General features: G+C 43.9%; 1 protein-coding gene and 1 non-coding gene across 2 annotated transcripts in view; one reads left to right on the plus strand and one right to left on the minus strand.

Moving 5' to 3' along the window:
- The window catches only part of LOC138071965 (epidermal growth factor-like protein 6), a 175,609-nt gene that overhangs the window by 81,998 nt on the left and 69,082 nt on the right, over positions 1-24,529 (minus strand). The gene's annotated exons all lie outside the window — the stretch shown is intronic.
- LOC138072051 (U6 spliceosomal RNA) lies at positions 6,373-6,480 on the plus strand. The gene has a single exon (XR_011144207.1). It is a non-coding gene; the product is annotated as a U6 spliceosomal RNA (small nuclear RNA).

Consider the following 24,529-nt stretch of genomic DNA (forward strand, 5'->3'; position numbering starts at 1 on the left):
GAGATTTTTTGGTGCTGGGAAAGATTGAAAGCAGGTGGAGAAAGGGACCACAGTGCAAAAAGCAATTAGATGGCATCACCAACTGAATGGACATGAGTTTGAGCAAGCAAGGAAGGCTGGTCGGATAAGACTCAGCAAACGAACTGCACAATTTTCACGACTCAGGGATGGAACTGGGCCCTACTATATTGTACTATATTGGCAGTCACCTTTTTTTTTTTTTTTAAATAGTGATTAGAGTCACTGAGAGCAAGGAGTCCATTCACAAAGCAGGAGACCCAGGTTCGATCCTGGGGAAGCTTCTCCTGGAGAAGGGAATGGTTACCCACTGCAGAATTCTTACCTGGAGAATTCCATGGACAGAGGAGCATGGAGGGCTATAGTCCGTGGGGTTCACAAATAATCTGGGCATGACTGAGGAGGTTCGGCACTCTCATTCGACATTATAGTGAACCTTCTCTGTGTCAAATGCAGCGCCCATATATCATTATTGTAAGCTGTCAACAAAATCCTTATTGAAAAGAAATCAGACTCAGAGTGTCGAGGAGGAGAAAACATGGAGTCAGGGGCCTGGGAACAAGGGACTGGAAGCTGGCTTCCCGGGTGCTGGGGCGGGGAAAGGGGCGAATCTTGGGGGCGGGGACTCAATGAATATTTGCATAACCAGCATGCACTGCATGCAATATATTTTCAATTTATCATAATTTCTTTTAAATGTTGTGTTTTGAAGAATGAGCCTTTAGTCGCTTAAGAGAAAACATCTGTTGCAAACTCTTGACCCGGACTTACCCTTGACGCTCTTCACCCTAACTGTGTTATGTGTGCTTGTGCCCAAGTGGGGTCTTTTTGCCATGCGTTTAGTATTCGATAGGTTAGGATTGGGGGAGAAACATCACTGCGTTACTCTCAATTTTTGGAGGCCTTGAGAGAAGCAAGGCCAACATCACTGTATGGAAAAACAGACTTTGCAAAGTGAAAGGTTTGAGTCAGGCTTTGTTTCTGGGCTTCTTATATTTAAGAGCTCTCTGTGCGACTATCGGGGTGAAATTCCGAGGTTAGGCTTCGCTGTGCTCAGTTGACTCTGTCTGTCGTGTCCGACTATTCTGTAATCCCATGGACTGTGACACTTCAGGATGCCTTGTCTATCACACATTCTTGAAATTTACTCATACTCATTTTGTTCGAATCAATGGTGCTATCTAACCATTTCATTTTCTGTCGTCTCTTCTCCTTCCACCTTTAGTCCTTCCCAGCATCAGGGTCGTTTCCAGTAAGTCAGTTCTTTGCATCAGGTCGGCTAAGTATCGGAGTTTCAGTGTCTGCATCAGTTCTTTCAAGGAATATTCAGGACTGATTTCGGTCAGTAAGGTTCTCATAACCGTGAATGGGCTTTCTAGGAGATTTTTCTGGTGCCAGGAAAGATTGAAGATGAGAATAGGAAGGGACAACATTGGGGAAAACTATTAGATAGCATCATCGACTTGGTGGACATGAGTTTGTGCATGCGCTGGGTATTAGTGATGGATAGGAAATCCAGTCGGACAGAACTGAGGAAATGAACTCCTCAATTTTCGTGACCCACGGATGAAACCAGGCCCTCCTATTTTGGCAGTCAATTAAAAAAAAATAGTGATTAGAGTCCCCCTGATTTCTGGGACAGTAGAGAGTCTGTTCATGAAGCAGAAGACCCAGGTTTGATCCTGGGGAGCTTCTCCTGGAGAAGGGAATGGCAACCCACTCCAGTGTTCTTGCCTGGAGAATCCCAGGGACGGGGGAGCCTGGTGGGCTGCCGTCTATGGGGTCGCACAGAGTCAGACACAACCGAAGCGACTTAGCAGCAGCAGTAGCAGTATATCCCCCAGCCCCTGAGGAGGCCAGCTGTGCTTAGCAACTCCCACAGAGGAAACCCAGGAGACATGGCTGAGGATGGCTTCTGATAGCACAAATTCTTTCCATGTCTTGGCTATTGTAAGTAGTGTTGCTATGAACTAGCATGCATCTTTTAGAATTATATTTTTGTCCAGATACATGCCTGGGAGTGGCCCGGGAGTGGGATTGCTGGATCATCTGGCAACTCTATTTTTAGTTTTTAGAGGAATAATTTGAAATTTCATGCGTGCGTTCCCAAGGCCTTTTGTGCCCTGCCTCAGAGGTCTGATGACTTAGGAGCACTTCCATACATGCTTGTTGGGGCCTGGAGCTTTCTCTGAAGATAAGCCCAGGACTCTGCCCATTTCCCTTCTGTGTCCTTGCCACCAACAGGCCGAAATGGGATTTCTGCTTTAAACCGTGACCTTGGATCCCAATCTTGGCAGGACTTTTAAGAATATAAGGTGACTGAGGAATCTGAGCACTCTGGGTTCAGTTCAGTTCAGTCGCTCAGTCGTGTCCAACTCTTTGCAACACCATGAATCGCAGCACGCCAGGCCTCCCTGTCCATCACCAACTCCTGGATTTCACTCAGACTCATGTCCATAGACTCCGTGATGCCATCCAGCCATCTCATCCTCGGTTGTCCCCTTCTCCTCCTGCCCCCAATCCCTCCCAGATTCAGAGTCTTGTCTCTTCGCATGAGGTGGCCAAAGTACTGGAGTTTCAGCTTTAGCATCATTCCTTCCAAAGAAATCCCAGGGCTGATCTCCTTCAGAATGGACTGGTTGGATCTCCTTGCAGTCCAAGGGACTCTCAAGAGTCTTCTCCAACACCACAGTTCAAAAGCATCAATTCTTCGGCACTCAGCCTTCTTCACAGTCCAACTCTCACATCCATACATGACTACTGGAAAAACCATAGCCTTGACTAGATGGACCTTAGTCAGCAAAATAATGTCTCTGCTTTTGAATATGCTGTCTAGGTTGCTCATAACTTTTCTTCCAAGGAGTAAGCGTCTTTTAATTTCATGGCTGCAATCACCAGCTGCAGTGATTTTGGAGCCCCCCAAAATAAAGTCTGACACTGTTTCCACTGTTTCCCCATCCATTTCCCATGAAGTGATGGGACCGGATGCCTGATCTTCGTTTTCTGAATGTTGAACTTTAAGCCAAGTTTTTCACTCTCCACTTTCACTTTCATCAAGAGGCTTTTTAGTTCCTCTTCACTTTCTGCCATAAGGGTGGTGTCATCTGCATATCAGAGGTTATTGATATTTCTCCCGGCAATCTTGATTCCAGCTTGTGTTTCTTCCAGCCCAGCATTTCGCATGATGTTCTCTGCATATAAGTGAAATAAGCAGGGTGACAATATACAGCCTTGACGTACTCCTTTTCCTATTTGGAACCAGTCTGTTGTTCCATGTCCAGTTCTAACTGTTGCTTCCTGACCTGCATAAAGATTTCTCAAGAGGCAGGTCAGGTGGTCTGGTATTCCCATCTCTTTCAGAATTTTCCACAGTTTCTTGTGATCCACACAGTCAAAGGCTTTGGCATAGTCAATAAAGCAGACATAGATGTTTTTCTGGAACTCTCTTGCTTTTTCCATGATCCAGCGGATGTTGGCAATTTCATCTCTGCTTCCTCTGCCTTTTCTAAAACCAGCTTGAACATCTGGAAGTTCACAGTTCACGTATTGCTGAAGCCTGGCTTGGAGAATTTTGAGCATTACTTTACTTGCATGTGAGATGAATGCAATTGTGCGGAAGTTTGAGCATTCTTTGGCATTGCCTTTCCTTGGGATTGGAATGAAAACTGACCTTTTCCAGTCCTGTGGCCACTGCTGAGTTTTCCCAATTTGCTGGCATATTGAGGGCAGCACTTTCACAGCATCATCTTTCAGGATTTGAAATAGCTCAACTGGAATGCCATCACCTCCACTATCTTTGTTTGTAGTGATGCTTTCTAAGGCCCACTTGACTTCACATTCCAGGATGTCTGGCTCTAGATGAGTGATCACACCATCGTGATTATCTGGGTCATGAAGACCTTTTTTGTACAGTTCTTCTGTGTATTCTTGCCACCTCTTCTTAATATCTTCTGCTTCTGTTAGGTCCATACCATTTCTGTCCTTTATCGAGCCCATCTTTGCATGAAATGTTCCGTTGATATCTCTAATTTTCTTGAAGAGATCTCTAGTCTTTCCCATTCTGTTGTTTTCCTCTATTTCTTTGCATTGATCGCTGAAGAAGGCTTTCTTATCTCTTCTTGCTATTCTTTGGAACTCTACATTCAGATGCTTATATCTTTCCTTTTCTCCTTTGCTTTTCGCCTCTCTTCTTTTCACAGCTATTTGTAAGGCCTCCCCAGACAGCCATTTTGCTTTTTTGCATTTCTTTTCCATGGGGATGGTCTTGATCCCTGTCTCCTGTACAATGTCACGAACCTCATTCCATAGTTCATCAGGCACTCTATCTATCAGATCTAGGCCCTTAAATCTATTTCTCACTTCCACTGTATAATCATAAGGGATTTGATTTAGGTCATACCTGAATGGTCTAGCAGTTTTCCCTACTTTCTTCAATTTAAGTCTGAATTTGGCAATAAGGAGTTCATGATCTGAGCCACAGTCAGCTCCTGGTCTTGTTTTTGTTGACTGTATAGAGCTTCTCCATCTTTGGCTGCAAAGAATATAATCAATCTGATTTCGGTGTCAACCATGTGGTGATGTCCATGTGTAGAGTCTTCTCTTCTGTTGTTGGAAGAGGGTGTTTGCTATGACCAGTGCATTTTCTTGGCAAAACTCTATTAGTCTTTGCCCTGCTTCATTCCGCATTCCAAGGCCAAATTTACCTGTTACTGCAGGTGTTTCCTGACTTCCTACTTTTGCATTCCGGTCCCCTAGAATGAAAAAGACATCTTTTTTGGGTGTTAGTTCTAAAAGGCCTTGTAGGTCTTCATAGAACCGTTCAACTTCAGCTTCTTCAGCGTTACTGGTTGGGGCATAGACTTGGATTACTGTGATATTGAATGGTTTGCCTTGGAGACGAACAGAGATCATTCTGTCGTTTTTGAGATCGCATCCAAGTACTGCATTTTGGACTCTTCTGTTGACCATGATGGCTACTCCATTTCTTCTGTGGGATTCCTGCCCACAGTAGTAGATATAATGATCATCTGAGTTAAATTCCCCCATTCCAGTCCATTTTAGTTCGCTGATTCCTAGAATGTTGACATTCACTCTTGCCATCTCCTGTTTGACCACTTCCAATTTGCCTTGATTCATGGACCTGACATTCCAGGTTTCTATGCAATATTGGTCTTTACAGCATCGGACCTTGCTTCTATCACCAGTCACATCCACAGCTGGCTATTGTTTTTGCTTTGGCTCCATCCCTTCATTCTTTCTGGAGTTATTTCTCCACTGATCTGAGCACTTGGGGTGCTCCCCATTATTAACCAGAGTGTGTGGGGTAATTCTTTGGAGAAAAGTTAATAAGTATATACATGGACTTCTCCAGTGGCTTAGTGGTAAAGAATTTGCTTGTCACACAGGAGAGGCAGGATACCCGGATTTGATCCCTGGGTCGGGAAGATCCCCTGGAGGAGGATATGGAAACCCACTCCAGTATTCTTGCCTAGAGAATCCCATGGGCAGAGGAGCCTGGTGGGCTACAGTCCATGGGGTCGCAGAGTCAGACACAAGTGAGACAGCATGCAGGAGTTGACAGCACTCCACAAATGCACTGATGTGCTCAGGGCAACAGAACTTTCTGGTGCTTTTTACTCTTCCTGTAGCATCCTCAGCTGACACTGACTTTCTAGTTGCAAGTGCCTCCAGTTGTCACCCATTGCCCATTCCCCTTTCCACAGGCCCAAATTAAGAGGATCCAAGTTCCCAGGGGGACAATGAATAATCCTGCTGAATCAGATATTTCTCACAGTCCATTTCAGAGTGTGCACTCTAGCAAGCACAGAGGCAAGGCTTTCTGAGAACCATGTTACATGTTCACGAGCTTTTTCTGAGGTTCTCAGGCAGCATCTAAGGGCTGGTGTGCCCACCCTTAAGGCTGTGAAGGCTGGATGGATGATGATGTGTTTATGCACATAAACCTAAATAACAAAAATCATTTAAAAGGTAAATAGAGCATCAAACCATACTAAGTCTTTAAAGCCTATTTTAGGTGCATGGAGTCAATATCACACAAGAATTAACAATATCCATCTATTTTGCGATTACAGCAGTTGATGGCAAGTAAGTCCAATCCTCAGCTGACCTTGCCAATCTCAGGAGGTTGTGTGCTGCTACCATGCACTTGTCACAGTGGCAGAATCTCCTATACGCAGAAGTGCCAACTTACACCAAGTGACAAGGCTCAATGTGTCATATCTGAAAATTAAAAAAGCTTATCTTTTAGGAGATAAAGCAGCTATTTGTACTCATTGTGCCTTCAGATGCTCTGTTATAACCAAGATGGTTGTGCACAATCAAAGTAATGTTACAGTGCTAGAAGCTTCAATAGCACATATACTAAAACTCGAGTGATACAGAGATTAGTATGGCCTCTGTGCAAGGATGACACACAAATTCAGAGAAGTGTTCCATATTTCTTATAGTTTTGAACATTAAAAAAAATAATATTATGAATAGGATTCACAGAATATTTTTAAAGTTTACCAAAAGAAAACTTAAGATTACATACAACTTGCCATTTTTTATTTGCCTTCTTGACTGCTTTAGGTATTAAAAAATAGGACTCTGTGTGTGCTTCTATAGTGTGAATTATTTGGTAGGTTGCTCTTTCTGGTAAATTTTCCCACCATTTTAAAGTAAAGATACACATCTTTCAACCCTGAAATTAGGTGCATTCAATTTTAAGAAATTATTTTTGAGTTTTAAAAAATATGTGGTAGAAATTTTGATATAGTTAATACACTCAATTAGTTTCATTAGGAGAAGACAGACTATTTTCATGAATGATTAGTTCATGAAAGTATCTAACTATGTTGATAAGAAGAAAATAAAATGACAAAATGCATGTTACAGTGCCCCCAAAGATGCTTGGAAAACTAGTAAGTCATGGCAGATGACATACATTCATGAAGCTTTAATTTCATGCAGTTATGCATTTCTCACAAATCACTTTGGTTGTGTGATCTTCACACTGAGGGATTTGTTTAGATAAAGCCATTTATGATTTCAGTTGTTAAACTACAATATTTTATAGCATTTATTCAGTGCATCCTGATTTCTTTAAGGTTTAAATGTTACCATTTTTCCTGAAAACTAAAAAGTCTCTCCTGGTATAGAAGACCTCTCAGCTCCTATTGTTAGAGCTGAAACTGCCCTGAGATAGTCTTGAGTTTTAAGAATACATTTTACTTGCATTGTCAGTTCAGTTCAGTTCAGTTCAGTTCAGTCGCTCAGTCGTGTCTGACTCTTTGCGACCCCATGAATCACATCACACCAGGCCTCCCTGTCCATCACCAACTCCCGGAGTTCACTCAAACTCACATCCATGGAGTCGGTGATGCCATCCAGCCATCTCATCCTCTGTTGTCCCCTTCTCCTCCTGCCCCCAATCCCTCCCAGCATCAGAGTCTTTTCCAATGAGTCAACTCTTCGCATGAGGTGGCCAAAGTATTGGAGTTTCAGCTTCAGCATCAGTCCTTCCAATGAACACACAGGCCTGATCTCCTTTAGGAAGGACTGGTTGGATCTCCTTGCAGTCCAAGGGACTCTCAAGAGTCTTCTCCAACACCACAGCTCAAAAGCATCAATTCTTTGGCACTCAGCTTTCTTCACAGTCCAACTCTAACATCCATACATGACCACTGGAAAAACCATAGCCTTGACTAGATGGACCACTGTAGACTTCTCAAATTCAGTAACCTGTCCTTCATTATAAAACATCACTGTAACCCAGTCACCATCTTTTTTTTGGTGAGAGTGGCTTCACTCAGCTTGTAGGATCTTAGTCCCCCAGCAGGGACTGAACCCGCTCTCTCGGCAACGAAAGCACAGAATCCTAACCACCAGAGAATTCGCTCCACACAGTCCTTTACTCTAAATCTGTTGTAGGATTTTCCCCTCCTTCTGTCACGATGATATATATTGACCCATCTTGTTCTTTTCTGATAACCATGATGAGCAACGACTATATTTTTGCAGGCTAAAGCTAGAACTCAGCAAGACTAACCAGCCCCTCTAAGAATTAAGCCTGTTCTCAATAACGCTTTGCAGGGCAGGTTATGGGGGGCGGGGAGGGGGCTAATATAGTGCTTGCGGCTGCGCTCAGTCGTGTCCACTCTTTGCGACCCCATACAGACATTGGATCAATTCATAATAATGGAGGGTTTTGGTGACTATGACTCAAGTATCCACGTTATAATCACAATAATAATCATTAAGACCATAATATTCTCCGCCATTACTGTACTCCAGCCATGCAAAAATCCAGATACAGGAAAATGGCCACATCACTGGACAGTTTTCACTCTGTCACGGCGACTTACTGCAGAGTATAAGTGTGATGTGGACTGAGCTAAATCCTGTGCCTCTGCCAAATGAGTGTGGCACGACAATACTATGTTAACGCCGCTGTGGGCTTCCTTACTCAGATTAACAGAAGACATGCTTATGAAATTAAAGCATGAAAATAGACACTATTCGGAATCTAGACAACACACAAAAGTAACTGCATAACAAGAGCACGGGATGGATTACGGTCCAAATATTGCCATGCTGTTATAAACGGGCTAAACCAGTGAGCTGCTTAGCCGAGAACAGTGACTCTGCACTCCAGAACCACTTAAGAGCTTTAAAAATGCTGATGCCCAATCCCCATACAAAGAGAGAAAAATTTAATTGGCCCAGGGTGGAGTCCTGGGCATAAGATTTTTAGAAACTCCCTGACTCCTTTCGTGGACGGCCATGATTGTGAAGCGCTGGGCCCTGAACAAAGAGGCCCCAGGGGAAATGAGGCCACAGACTGCTTTGGGCAAGATATTCCAGTAGGGGGCGCTCAGCTGATTCTATGTTTCTTAACATTGATCCGTGTCCCAAGTGTTAACCTATTTTCGGAGAGGCCTTTCTAACATAGATGGTACTCTAATTATTTTCAAAGTTTTTTTTTTTTTTTCTAAAAGTAAGGGGAATTTCCTGACAGCCCAGTGGTTAGGACTCCACTTCAGGGGCAGAGGCTCAACCCTTGAATAGGGAACTAAGGTCTCCCAAACCCTATAGCACAACCAAATAATAATAATTCTAATGATAATAAAATCTACAGTATCTTCAGATTTCAGGTTGAATATGGCAGATTAGATATATCCATTTATCTCTACTGTGTCCACAAAACCCCACTAAATGACAGTAAAGGAATCAAAGGAAAAGATATGTTGTTATTGACAAAACAGGAGAGCAGGTACCAGCAGCCAAGTGGGGACAAAGACACTTTAATGCTTCAGAACCCTGGAAAGCTCAGGAATTCTAAGCTATCTCTGAATGTTGAGGAAAATTTGATATCAGAATGGGCATCTAGCCTATCTGCTACAGTTTAAAACAAAGTGAAGAGAGTTGTATAAGCATACTATGTTATAGAAGCAAACAGGTGAAACTACTAAGGATTGAAAATGGTTGTTTCTGGGAAGTGGGAACTGGGATGCGAAAAACAATTATAGGTTTTGCTCTTCTGAGAGCCCTGTGTCATTTGGCCTTTAAAATTAAATTCTGAAAGCAATTATCCTTCAATTAAAAAACAAATTTTAAAAAAGTGAAAAAAGAAAGAAAATATTAAGCATATACAAAACTTAGTTTGTTTTTTTTTTTAAGCTGCTTTTGAAATGCGTTTGGGACTAAAGGTGTGCAAATACTGTAGATATGAATGTAAAGTTGTAAAATCTTTCCAGGTGACAGGTGGGTATTTCACTCTTCAAATTTGTCCTGAGGAAGTAATTGGACAACCACTGCTTCGAGCATAAAATAAAAATTGGAAACTATCTATACACCCTACACCAGAAATTTGATTTGAACAAGTGATGGCTCCTCCATACAGTGAAATTATATGTAAATACTTTAAATGATGGGTTGCACACCTCCCAGATGGTCAAAAATCCTAAAAGCCTGAAAACAAAAGTTGCTGGGCATGTGAAACAGTGAAATGTTGATATAGTGCTGTTGAGTGTGTAGTGGTACATTGTCTTTGGAGGAAAAGCAAAAATTGGCATTACATAAATGAATAGTTAGATATACACTTTGATCAGCAATTCTCATAGGGAGTTTAAAATGACTCCCATGAACTATAGAATGCATGGAATTCTCCAGCCCAGAAAACTGGAGGGGGTAGTGTTATGCCCAGCGTCCAAGTCCCCAAAACTGAGAGAATAAGACATCCACAGCAATGCAAAAGCATAAAGGGGTTTATCGCTAGCTCAAGCCAGGGCTCCTGTCACATCCAACACAGTGGAGGAGAACAAGAGCCCCGAGCCCAGATTCACAGCAGTATTTATAAGTTTAGAACAAAGACAGGGAGTTGGCAAGGGTTGATTGGCTGCAGGGGTTTCCTGGTATTTACTGAATGGCCAGTTATCATCCCTCTGATTGGCCAGAGTTATCATCTCTCTGATTGGCCAGAGTTATCATCCCCAGAAGCCCTGGAAGCATGACTCAGGGATTATTTTTGGCCTAGTGCACCTCTCTGAGCCTGTCATGGCTCTGGTGAGGTTGTAACAGTAGCTGTTCTCTTCTCTAGGGGATCTTCCCAACCCAGGAATCGAACCTAGGTCTCTTGCATGGAAGGGGGATTCTTTACCAGCTGAGCTATGAGGGAAGCCTGAGACCATCTATGGATTTTTACCAATATTACATCCTGTAGTGGGAGGGGGGAGAAGAGAATGGACACACCTACCACATAAGTTTACGACCTACCTCAATAAGTTTATGAACAAAGAAAACGAACCTATATGAATAATGCAGCTATGAAAATTGACTACCACTTAATCCAGTAATAATAACTGTGGATTAGGGGAAAAAAAAAAAGGTGACTCACATGGTAAACAATTCACCTGCAATGCAGGAGACTCGGGTTTGATCTCCAGGTCCGGACGAGTCCCTGGAGAAAGGAATGGAAACTCACTGCAGTATTCTGGCCTAGAGAATTGCACAGACAGAGGAACCTGGCAGGTTACAGTCCATAGGGTGGCTAATAGTCCCACAGGACTGAGTGACTGACACTACAGAAAACAAAGCACAGCCCAAAAGACATTTACACGTGTGACAGAAAATGCGGGATCACGGAGAAAGAGTTCTCCTTTTCCCAGGTGGCTCTCTCTCTGAAAGTCGCTCAGTTGTGTCCGACCAGAAACTGTCTGGCTCCTCTGTCCATGGGATTCACCAGGCAAGAATACTGCAGTGGGTAACCATTCTCTGCTTAGGAGAATCTTCCCCAGGAACTGAGCCTGGGTCTACCGTATTGAAAGCAGGCTCTCTAAGCCATCAGAGAAACTCTAATCAGCAAAAGGGGCGGGGGGAAAAAAAAGCCGACTGCCAATAAACAGGCCCGGGTTCCAGTCGTGGGTAGCGAAAAATCTGTCTGGTTTCTTTGCTCAGTTGTGTCTGATTGGTCATCCTGTCTTCACTTGAAAATGCCCATTGTGGTTTTATGGATATTGGGTTTTTCCCTTATATCTCAGCTGGAAAAGAATTCGCCTATAGTGTGGGACACCTGGATTCGATTCTTGGGTTAGGAAGATTCCTGCAAAAGGGGGATACTACCCACTCCAGTATCGTGGCCTGGAGTATTTTATGGACTGCATAGTGCATGTGGTCACAAAAAGTCAGACACGACTAAACGTCTTTCACTTTAAACTCACTGAAAATCAAACCCGCAAACTGAAATGATAAAGAAAGCTTCAAAAACCTAAAAAAAAACCACCCAAACTCCTTTATTTTTCAACTTCTACTTTTCTACACAAGTATATTGGTCTTGTTTAGTCTCACAAGACCTCCAAAAATTGTCTGGTAATGGAAGTATTATTTCTTCTTGGCCTTACTTGACCTAGTCTCCACTGCAATGCAAGAGACTAAGTTCAAGCAAAACCAAGAATTGGAGTATGGGTACTGCAGTGTGCCTGGGCCATACCAATAAGAGGGAGCTCACTCCTAATTCACTGAGGATGAGAAGCAAAAAAAGAGTACATCTTCGTGAAGAGGTTGTAGCAGATCTTTCAACGTAAGGGGACGAAGGCTCATTCTACGAAATACATTTAAAAGAAATCTATGATAAACTGAAATAATCAATTGAATGTATTGCACGCAGTGCATTCTGGTTATGCAAATAAATGCTGAGTCCCCGCCCCCAAGATTTGCACTTTTCCTGCCCCAGCTCCCGCGAAGCTGGCTTCCAGTCCATTGTTCCCTGGCCCCTGACTCCATGTATTCTTTTCAATGGTCTGCGTCGATTTCTTTCGAATAAAGTATTTTGTTGATGGCTTAAGAAACTGATATAGGAGCGCTGCATTTGACACAAAGAAGGTTCACTATAAGGTCAAATGAAACAGAGTGCCCTGAGTGCACAGGCCTGCCAAACTATTTGCGACCCCATGGACTGTAGCCCTCCAGGCTCCTCTGTCCATTGAATTCTCCAGGCAAGAATACTGCAGTGGTTAGCCATTCCCTTCTCCAGGAGATTCTTCCCCAGGAGCAAACCTCTTTCTCCCACATTGTAAGCAGAGTCTTCACTGTCTAAGCCACCACGGTGACTCTAATCACTAATTTTAAATAAAGCTGTCTACCAATATAGGAGGAGCTGGTTCCATCCCTGGGTCATAAACATTGTCCAGTTCCTTTGCTCAGTCTTCTCCAAACAGTTCTTCCAGGGCTTGTTCAAACGCATGTCCACCGAGATGGTGGGTGCTATATAATGAGTCAATGTCGTCCTTTTCTCCTCCTGTCTTCAATCTTTCCCAGAATCAAAAAACCAAAAAAATCTCATTCAGGATTATGAAAATCTTACTGACTAGAAATCAACAACACGATTTCACATGATAAATACACATCAAACTCTTAACTGCTGCAGGCGTAGAAAACCTGCCCAAAGCCCTCCACGTTTCAAATTCTATTCTTCCACACAACAATATTGGCCTTGTGTATCTCACAAGGCCTCCAAAAATTAACGGAAGGTCGCCTTATCCCTACTTGGGCCTACCTCACCGAATCCTCAGTGAGACAAGACTCAGTCAAGTAAAAGCAAGGACAAGAGTAAACATACTGTAAAGAGCCTGTGAACATACTGATGAGGTGATGCTCACTTCTAACACAGTGAGGCTGAGGAGCATCAAGGGTAAGTCTGGGTCAAGAGTTTGCAGCAGATCTTTGTGCCTAAGAGGATGAAGGCTCATTCTTCAAAATACTACATTAAAAAAATTATGATAAATTGAAATAATAAATAGAAACTATATTGTGTTCTGGTTATGCAAATAAACACTGATCCCCGCCTCTGAGATTTGCGCCTTTCCCCCAGCTCCTGCGAAGCCCGCTTCCAGCCCCTTGTTCCCAGGCCCCTGACTCCATGTCTTCTCCTCGACGTTCTGAGTCTGATTTGTATCGAATAAAGGATGTTGTCGACAGCTTAAGAAAATGATGTAGGAGCGCTGCATTTGACACAGAGAAGGTTCACTATAATGTCAAATGAAATAGAGTACCGTGTGTGCTCACTCCTGCCCAATTTGGGATCCCATGGACTGTAGCCCTCCAGGCTCCTCTGTCCATGGAATTCTCCAGGCAAGCATACTGCAGTGGGTAGCCATTCCCTTCTCCAGGAGAAGCTTCCCCAGGATCGAATCTGGGTCTCCCGCTTTGTAAGCAGACTCTTTACTGCCTCAGCCATCAGGGTGACTCTAGTCACTATTTTTAAAAAACAAAAACAAAAGAAGTGCCAAAATAGGAAGGCCCGATTCCATCCCTGGGTCCAGAAAATTGTCCAGTTCATTTGCTCCGTTCTGTCTGACCGGCTTTCCTATCCGGCACTAACTCCCATGGCATGCTCAAAAAAATGTCCACTGAGTTGGTAATGCTATCTAATGGTTTTCCCCAATGTAATCCCTTTCTCCTCCCAGCTCCAGTCTTTCCCGGCACCAGAAAAATCTCCTGGAAAGCGCAGTCACAATTTTAAGAACCATACTGGCCAAAGACCAAGCAATTTTACTGACCAAACAACCTTACCTGCCCCCTGAGAAACCTGTATGCAGGTCAAGAAGTAAGAGAACCAGACATTGAAACCCATACTGGTTCCAAATTAGGAAAGGAAATAGTCAAGGCTGCATATTGTCACCCTGCTTATTTAACTTATATGCAGAGTACATCATGTGAAAAGCCAGGCTGGATGAAGCACAAACTGGAATCAACACTGCAGGGAGAAGCATCAATAACCTGATATGCAGATGACACCACCCTTATGGCAGAAAAAGAAGAACTAAAGAGCCTCTTGATGAAAGTGAAATTGGAGAGTGAAAAAGTTGGCTTAAAATTCAAAATTCAGAAAAGGAAGATCATGGCATCTGGTCCCATCACTTCATGGCAAATAGATGGGGAAACGATGGAAATAGTGACTGCCTTTATTTTCTTGGGCTCTAAAATGACTGAGGACGGTGACTTCAGCCATGAAATTAAAAGACACTTGCTCCTTTGAAGAAAAGCTATGACCAACCAAGACAGCGTATTAAAAAGCAGAGACATTACTTGGCCGAAAGAGGTCCGTCCAGTCAAAGCTGTGGTTTTTCCAGTACTCATGAAACGATTGGAGAGTTGCACTTATGTAAAGAAAGCTGAAGGCCGAAGAACTGAGGCTCTTCTTGGACTGTGGTCTTGGGCAAAACGCTTGAGAATCCCTTGGACTGCAAGGAGATCCAACCAGTCCACCCTAAAGGAAATGAGTCCTGAATATTCATTGGAAGAACTGATGCTGACATGGGCCAAATTCCAATACTTTGGCCACCTGATGCAAAGAACTGACTTACTGGAAAACACCCCGATACTAAGAAGGACTGAAGTTCAGAGAAAAAACAAGACAGAAAATGAGATAGTTACACAGCACTATGGATTTGAAAAGCAAGAGTATGAATAAGCTCCCAGAATGGGTGATACAAAAACCCGAAAGCCCGCAGTCCACGGGATTATAAGACAACCAGACATGACTGAGATGATTAACTGAGTAGACCAAAGCCTAACACAAAACACACACACAAAAAAACTTGTTAATTATAGATAACAACCCCAGGAAAAACACCAGTCTCAAACATTTTGTTTTCTAAGGTCTGTTTTTGTATACAACCATATTGGTTTTGTTTAGCTCACAAAGCCTCCAAAAATTGTGGGACATGCAGCCTATACGACTGTCAAAGTTTAATCATCGGACAACGCAAAAGACCCACCTTAAGAACGAGCACTCCTAAATCAGTTACGGTGAGCAGCGTCATGGATTAGTCTGAGTCAAGAGTTTGCCGCAGATCTTTTCACTTAAGTGCGTGAAGGTTCATTCATCGAAACACTATGTTTAAAAGACATCTATGATGAATTAAAATAGTAAGTCAAGCTATATTGCGTGCAATGCATGCTGGTTATGCAAATGACCGCTGAGTCTCCGCCCCCGAGATTCACGACTTTCCCCACCCCAGCTCCCAGGAAGCCAACTTCCTATCCCTTATTCCCAGGCCCCTGACTCCATGTTTTCTCTTCCTCGACACTCTGAGTCTGATTTCTTCTCAATAAATATTTCGTTGATGGCTTAAGATAGTGATATATGGGTGCTGGATTTGACACAGAGGAGGTTCGCTATAACGTCGAATGAAATGGAGTGCTGAACCTCCACAATCGTGCCCAGACTATTTGCGACCCCATGGACTATAGCCTTCCAGGCTCCTCTGTCCATGGAATTCTCCAGGCAAGAACATTGCAGTGGGTAGCCATTCCCTTCTTCAGAAGAAGGTTCCCAAAGATCGAATCTGGGTCTCCGGCTTTGTAAGCAGACTCTTCACTGTATAAGCCATCAGGGTGACTCTAATCACTATTTTAAAAAAAAAAAAAGGTGACTGCCAAAATAGGAGAACTGAGTCATCAGAAAACACCCTGATACTGGGAAAGATGGAAGGCATGAGGAGAAGGGGACAACAGAGAATGAGATGGTTGGATGGCATCACCGCCTTGATGTACGTGAGTTTGAGCAAGTTCCAGGAGCTGGTGATGAACAGAGACCCTGGCATGCTGCAATCCATGGGGTCGCAAACAGTCTGACATGACTCAGGGACTGAACTGAACTGAACAGGGCATGGCTCATAGTTTCATTGAATTAGACAAGGCTGTGACCAATGTGCTTATTTAACTTATATGCAGAGAACATCATGAGAAATGCTGGACTGGGAGAAACACAAGCTGGAATCAAGATTGCCAGGAGAAATATCAATAGCCTCAGATATGCAGATGACACCACCCTTATGGCAGAAAGTGAAGAGGAACTAAAAAGCCTCTTGGTGAAAGTGAAAGTGGAGAGTGAAAAACTTGGCTTAAAGTTCAACATTCAGAAAATGAAGATCATGGCATCCGGTCCCATCACTTCATGAGAAATGGATGGGGAAACAGTGGAAACAGTGTCAGACTTTATTTTGGGGGGCTCCAAAATCACTGCAGCTGGTGATTGCAGCCATGAAATTAAAAGATGCTTACTCCTTGGAAGAAAAGTTATGAGCAACCTAGATAGCATATTCAAAAGCAGAGACATTACTTTGCTGACTAAGGTCTGGCTAGTCAAGGCTATGGTTTTTCCAGTAGTCATGTATGGATGTGAGAGTTGGACTGTGAAGAAGGCTGAGCACCGAAGAATTGATGCTTTTGAACTGTGGTGTTGGAGAAGACTCTTGAGAGTCCCTTGGACTGCAAGGAGATCCAACTAGTCCATTCTGAAGGAGATCAGCCCTGGGATTTCTTTGGAAGGAATGATGCTAAAGCTGAAGCTCCAGTACTTTGGCCACCTCATGCGAAGAGTTGACTCATTGGAAAAGACTCTGATGCTGGGAGGTATTGGGGGCAGGAGGAGAAGGGGACAACGGAGGATGAGATGGCTGGATGGCATCACGGACTCGATGGACGTGAATCTGAGTGAACTCCTGGAGTTGGTGATGGACAGGGAGGCCTGGCCTGCTGCGATTCATGGGGTTGCAAAGAGTCTGAGCGACTGAACTGAACTGAACTGTGATCCATGTGATCAGTTTAAGTTTTCTTTGACACTGGTTTTCATTCTGTCTGCCCTCTGACAGATAAGAATAAGAGGCTTATGGAAGCTTCCTGCTGGGAGAGACTGACTGTGGGGAAACTGGGTCTTGTTCTGATGGGTGGGACCATGCTCAGTAAATGTTTAATCCAATTTTCTGTTGATGGGTGGGGCTGTCTTCCCTCCCTGTTGTTTGACCTGAGACCAAACTAAGGTGGAGGTAATGAAGATAATGGCCACCTCCTTCCAAAGGTCCCACGCAGGCACTGCTGCACTCAGTGCCCCCAACCCTGCAGCAGTATACTGCCGACACGTGCCTCTGCCAGGGACTCCTGGACACCCGCGGGCAAGTCTGGGTCAGTCCCTTGTGTGGTCCCTGCTCCTTTCTCCTGGGTCCTGGTGCACACAAGGTTTTGTTTGTGCCCTCCAAGAGTCTGTTTCCCCAGTCCTGTGTAAGTTCTGTAAGCAAATCCCACTGGCCTCCACAGTCAAATTCCTTGGGGGTTCTCAGTTCCCTTGCCAGATCCCCAGGTTGGTAAATCTGTTGTGGGTCCTAGAACTTCCTTAACAGTGCGAGAATTTCTTTGGTATGATTGTTCTGCAGTTTGTGGGCCGTCTGCTCGGGGGCTCTATGGTTGGGGTTAATGGTGACCTCCTCCAAGACGGTTTATGCCACAGGGTGTGTGACCAGGGCTCCTGCACACAGAGCCCCTGCCCCTGCGGCGGGCCACTGCTGACCCACCGTCCCTCCACGGGAGACACTCACACACAGTTCTGGCTCAGTCTCAGTGGGGTTTCTGAGCTCTGCTGTGCACAAGGCTCTCTTTGAGCCTTCCAAGGGTCACTGGTGGGTATGGGATTTGATTCTAAATGAAATTTCACCCCTCCTACTATCTTGTTTGGGCTTCTCCTTTGCCCTTGGACATGGGGTATCTTTTTTTGGTGGGATCCAACATTCTCCTGTTGATGGTTGTTCAGCACCGAGTTGTAATTTTGGACTTCTCCCAGGAGAGGATGAGGGCACGACCTTCTACTCCTCCATCTTCTATGGGAATCTTTGGTCAGATTCCCATAACACTGAAAGGGGATATCCAAGAGATTTTTTGGTGCTGGGAAAGATTGAAAGCAGGTGGAGAAAGGGACCACAGTGCAAAAAGCAATTAGATGGCATCACCAACTGAATGGAGATGAGTTTGAGCAAGCACAAGTGTTGGTGACAGACAGGAAGGCTGGTCGGATAAGACTCAGCAAATGAACTGCACAATTTTCACGACCCAGGGATGGAACCGGGCCTTAGTATATTGTACTATATTGGCAGTCACCTTTTTTTTTTTTTTAAATAGTGATTAGAGTCACCGAGAGCAAGGAGTCCGTTCACAAAGCAGGAGACCCAGGTTCGATCCTGGGGAAGCTTCTCCTAGAGAAGGGAATGGTTACCCACTGCAGAATTCTTACCTGGAGAATTCCATGGACAGAGGAGCATGGAGGGCTATAGTCCGTGGGGTTCACAAATAATCTGGGCATGACTGAGGAGGTTCGGCACTCTCATTCGACATTATAGTGAACCTTCTCTGTGTCAAATGCAGCGCCCATATATCATTATTGTAAGCCGTCAACAAAATCCTTATTGAAAAGAAATCAGACTCAGAGTGTCGAGGAGGAGAAAACATGGAGTCAGGGGCCTGGGAACAAGGGACTGGAAGCTGGCTTCCCGGGTGCTGGGGCGGGGAAAGGGGCGAATCTTGGGGGCGGGGACTCAATGAATATTTGCATAACCAGCATGCACTGCATGCAATATAGTTTCAATTTATCATAATTTCTTTTAATGTTGTGTTTTGAAGAATGAGCCTTTAGTCGCTTAAGAGAAAACATCTGTTGCGAACTCTTGATCTGGACTTACCCTTGACGCTCTTCACCCTAACTGTGTTATGTGTGCTTGTGCCCAAGTGGGGTCTTTTGCCGTGCATTTAGTATTCAATAGGTTAGGATTGGGGGAGAAACATCACTGCGTTACTCTCAATTTTTGGAGGCCTTGAGAGAAGCAAGGCCAACATCATTGTATGCAAAAACAGACTTTGCAAAGTGAAAGCTTTGAGTCAGGCTTTGTTTCTGGGCTTCTTATATTTAAGAGCTTTTTGTGTGATTATCGGGGTGAAATTCCGAGGTTAGGCTTCGCTGTGCTCAGTTGACTCTTCTGTCGTGTCCGACTATTTTGTAATCCCATGGACTGTGACACTTCAGGATGCCTTGTCTATCACACATTCTTGAAATTTACTCATACTCATTTCGTTCGAATCAATGGTGCTATCTAACCATTTCATTTTCTGTCGTCTCTTCTCCTTCCACCTTTAGTCCTTCCCAGCATCAGGGTCGTTTCCAGTAAGTCAGTTCTTTGCATCAGGTCGGCTACGTATCGGAGTTTCAGTGTCTGCATCAGTTCTTTCAAGGAATATTCAGGACTGATTTTGGTCAGTAAGGTTCTCATAACCGTGAATGGGCTTTCTAGGAGATTTTTCTGGTGCCAGGAAAGATTGAAGATGGGAATAGGAAAGGACAACATTGGGGAAAACTATTAGATAGCATCATCGACTTGGTGGACATGACTTTGCGCATGCCCCGGGTATTAGTGATGGATAGGAAATCCAGTCGGACAGAACTGAGGAAATGAACTGCTCAGTTTTCGTGACCCACGGATGAAACCGGGCTCTCCTATTTTGGCAGTCAATTTTTTTAAAAAACAAAATAGTGATTAGAGTCCCCCTGATTGCTGAGACAGTGGAGAGTCTGTTCATGAAGCGGGATACCCAGGTTTGATCCTGGGGAGCTTCTCCTGGAGAAGGGAATGGCTGCCCACTGCAGTGTTCTTGCCTGGCGGTCCAAGGACAGAGGAGCCTGGAGAGCTGTATTCCATGGGGTCGCAAATAGTCTGGGCACAACTGAGGAGATTTTGCACTCTATTTCATTTGACATTATAGTGAACCTTCTCTGTGTTAAATGTAGCACCCATATATCATCTCAAGCTGTCCAAAACATCCTTATTGAAAAGAAATCAGACTCAGAGTGTCGAGGAGGAGAAAACATGGAGTCAGGGGCCTGGGAACGAGGGACTGGAAGCTGGCTTCCCGGGTGCTGGGGAGGGGAAAGGGGCAAATCTCAGGGGCGGGGACTCAATGAATATTTGCATAAGCGGCATGCACTGCATGCAATATAGTTTCAATTCATCATAATTTCTTTTAAACGTTGTGTTTTGAAGAATGAGCCTCAGTCACTTAAGAGAAAAGATCTGTTGCAAACTCTTGACCCGGCCTTACCCTTGACGCTCCTCACCCTAACTGTGTTATGTGTGTTCATGCTCAAGTTGAGTCTTTTGGATTGTCCTTAGTATTTGGTTGGTTAGCTCTGGGGGAGAAACATCACTGCGTTACTCGCAATGTTTGGAGGCCTTGTGAGAGAAACAAGGCCAACATCGCTGTATGCAAAAACAGACCTTGCAAAGTGAAAGCTTTGAAGCAAGCTTTTTTTTCTGGTCTCCTTATATTTAAGAGCTTTCTGTGTGGTTATCAGATGAAACTTCAAGGTTAGCTTTTGGTCTGTTCAGTTAATTCCATCAGTCGTGTCTGACTATTTTGTAATCCCATGGACTGTGACACTTCAGGATGCCCTGTCTATCACACATTCTTGAAACTTACTCATACTCACGCCATTCTAATCAATGGTGCTATCTATTTCATTTTCTGTCGTCTCTTTTCTCCTCCCACCTTTAGTCCTACCCAGCATCAGGGTTGTTTCCAGTAAGTCAGTTCTTTGCATCAGGTGGGCAAAGTATTGGAGTTTCAGTGTCTGCATCAGTTCTTCCAAGAAATATTCAGGACTAATTTTGGTCAGTAAGGTTCTCATAATCGTGAATGGGCTTTCTAGGAGATTTTTCTGGTGCTGGGAAAGATCGCAGACGGGAGTAGGAAGGGACGACATTGGGGAAAACCATTAGATAGTATCATCGACTCGGTGGACATGAGTTTGTGCATGCCCCGGGTATTAGTGACGGATAAGAAATCCAGTCAGACAGAACTGAGCAAATGAATTGCGCAGTTTTCGCCACCCACGGATGAAACCGGGCCCTCCTATTTTGGCAGTCAATTTTTTTTTAAAATAGTGATTAGAGTCCCCCTGATTGCTGAGACAGTAGAGAGTCTGTTCACAAAGCGGGAGACCCAGGTTCAATCCTGGGGAGCTTCTACTGGAGAAGGGAATGGCTGCCCACTGCAGTATTCTTGCCTGGCAGTCCAAGGACAGAGGAGCCTGGAGGGCTGTATTCCATGGGGTCGCAAATAGTCTGGGCATGACTGAGGAGATTTTGCACTCTATTTCATTTGACATTATAGTGAACCTTCTCTGTGTTAAATGCAGCGCCCATATATCATTATCTTAAGCTGTCAACAAAATCCTTATTCAAAAGAAATCAGACTCAGAGTGTCAAGGAGGAGAAAACGTGGAGTCAGGGGCCTGGGAACAAGGGACTGGAAGGTGGCTTCCTGGGTGCTGGGGCGGGGAAAGGCGTGAATCTCGGGAGCGGGGACTCAATGAATATTTGCATAACCAGAATTCACTGCTTACGATATAATTTCAATTTACTATTTCAATTTATCGTAGATTTCTTTTATAAACATAGTATTTCACTGAATGAGCCTTAGCCCACTGAAGAGAAAAGATCTGCTGCAAACTCTTGACCTGGACTTCCACTTGACGCCCCTCAGCCTCACTGTGTTATATCTCTCTGTACTGTACAATATATTCTTGTTGATTCTTTATTTCATGTGTAGTAGTTTGTATCTCTCAATTCCATACTCTTATCTAGTGGTGTTTTTTTAAATTGAAGTATAGTTGGTACACAGCGTTGTGTTAGTTTCAGGTGTACAACACAGTGACTCAGGTACACATACATTAGGCCACTCAGTTTTGACAATTAATTTGGTCTCAAAGACACTGAAGGAGGCCCTTGGTTATTAGGAGACCCTAAAATGTCAACCCACTCCAGTACTCTTGCCTGGAGAATCCCATGGAGGGAGGAGCCTGGTAAGCTTCAGTACATGGGGTCACAAAGAGTCGGACACGACTGAGCGACTTCACTTCACTTCACCAAACCATTATTTCAGCACATGCTCAAGACTGCCATCTTGGTGAGATTAAAATCAAGAGTGCTTTGAAACAGAAACAACTGAGTTAAGAAAAAATTCTTCCATCTATCACTAAACACTACAAAGCACTGAGAGAAGGCAAGCATTAAGCATCATCTAAATAGATGGTAAAGAGCTTGCCTGCAGTGCAGGAGACCCAGCTTCTATCCCTGAGTCGGGAAGATCCCCTGGGGAAGGAAATGGCAACCCACTCCAGTATTCTTGCCTGGAGAATCCCATGGACAGAGGAGACTGTCAGGCTACAGTCCATGGGGTCAGGAAAGAGTCGGACATGACTGAGCAACTAACACTTTCAAACATCTGCTGGGTTAAATTAAGGATGTGCCATGGGGTCCCACAGAAGGCTTAAAGCTACTTATCTTATCAAATGCTGTGATGAGCTATGAAATGAGTTCTGGCACATATTCTTTGCCATTAGCAAGCCATGCTCTTTTTAAAGAAATGTCTTATTTCTTATGCATTGTAGAATTATGCACAAGAATAGAAAAAGGGTTTGGCAGCCAAGTCCCTTGACAAATCACATCAAGGTGAAGAAGAACAAAACAGCTTCTACAGACACATTTGCAGTCTCCAAGCAACAGTTACAGTTTTTAACAACAGAGGGACAATATAATGAGATTTGACCATCAGAATTTTCCCCAGGTCTTTGCAAATTCATAACAGGTTCAGCTGTATCTACTTGGCACACCTCCAAAGAGGAATAGGACTAAGATAGCCTTGTGTATCAGACACATTACAACTCTCTATGGACACAGTGCTATCTTTCCAGGAAAGCCCAGCATTTTCCAGTAGTTTTAAACTCAAAATCCAGCCCCAATAATGAGAAAGAGATGTTGTTATACAGTTGTGCAAACCCATAGAAGATATCACACCAAGAGTGAATGCTCATGTAATCTATGGACTTTGGGTGATTATGATGTATCAATATAGGTTCATCAATTGTAGCAGATGTCCCACTGTGGTGGGGGTGTTGATAATGGGGAGGACACACATGTGTGAAGCTAGGGAGTGTATGGAGCCCTCTCTACCTTCCTCTGTGAACCTACAACTGCTGTTTAAAAAACTGTCTTAAAAAAATCCAGCCCCACATGGAAGAGGGGCTAGATTAAGTGAGCAATGATTTGGCCAACTCTGAATTAAAGATTCAAAGAGAAGGCAAATCAGCTTGCTACCTCTTTTCCGGTCCTCATCTTATGGGTCCAGTAAGCTCATAACAATGATTATCGTAGCACCAGGGTGCAGGAAGTTCACACTATACCACATTAACTGGCATCAGAGACACGTCTCCAGTGCCTACCCCTCCCCTGCATATCCCAAATCACCCTGCATTCACTGTGTGCATTTACAAATTAAGGGTGATGATCAAGAGGCAAAAAGGCAAGCTAGAAGGGCTGGAGTGAGCCACAGCAATGTCACTGAGCCCCAGAGGAAGCCTTTATGATGCTCCTGATGGAGTGAGGCAGTGTGAATGTTTAACAGTTCTATTGAGGTATAATTTCAGAAATACCATCAGCTTCTCCCATTTGGAATGTACCATGTAACGACCTTTGGGAACCATCCTGAGTTGGGCTACCATCCCCACAGTCCTGTTTAGGGACACTTCCGTCACCCTGCAGAGACCCCTGATACCCATTTATGGTCACCTCACCCCCAGCCCTGTCTCTGTAGATTTGCCTTTCTGGATATTTCACACAAACAGAATCATATACTACGTGCTCTTTGTATCTGGCTTCTTTCAGTGAGCATAATGATTTTAAGGTTCATCCATGGCAAAGTAACATTTTGCTACAAGGAATTTTATGTCCAATCCTTAGGATTCTTAACAAAATTCATAAACCACAGACCATGCAGCTCATGAGAAGCAGAGTTTGGGTTATTCTCCTTTCCTTTTGTTTCCTATTCCATAACATTCCTTAATAGCTCAAAAACCATGGGGACATCATCACAAACTAAAGTTCAAGGATCTTATTACAGATTTGGTGCCATCACATGCGAGGGCCAAAGAGGCTGTGTCAGAGCGAGTGATGTAGTGATCTATGTCTTCCTGATACAGAAGTGCCTTTGTCCCCGAAGATACCTTGGTGAGAATGGGTTTTGAGTGATCATCTCCTAGATACCACTATCCTCTGATTCCATTTTAGTTAAGTGATTGGATTCTTTCTTCAGGATAAATAGCAGTATAAATCCTACTGGATTTCACAATCAT

This window comes from Capricornis sumatraensis, chromosome X, assembly GCF_032405125.1.
Source record: "Capricornis sumatraensis isolate serow.1 chromosome X, serow.2, whole genome shotgun sequence".
Classification (NCBI taxonomy): Eukaryota; Metazoa; Chordata; class Mammalia; order Artiodactyla; family Bovidae; genus Capricornis; species Capricornis sumatraensis.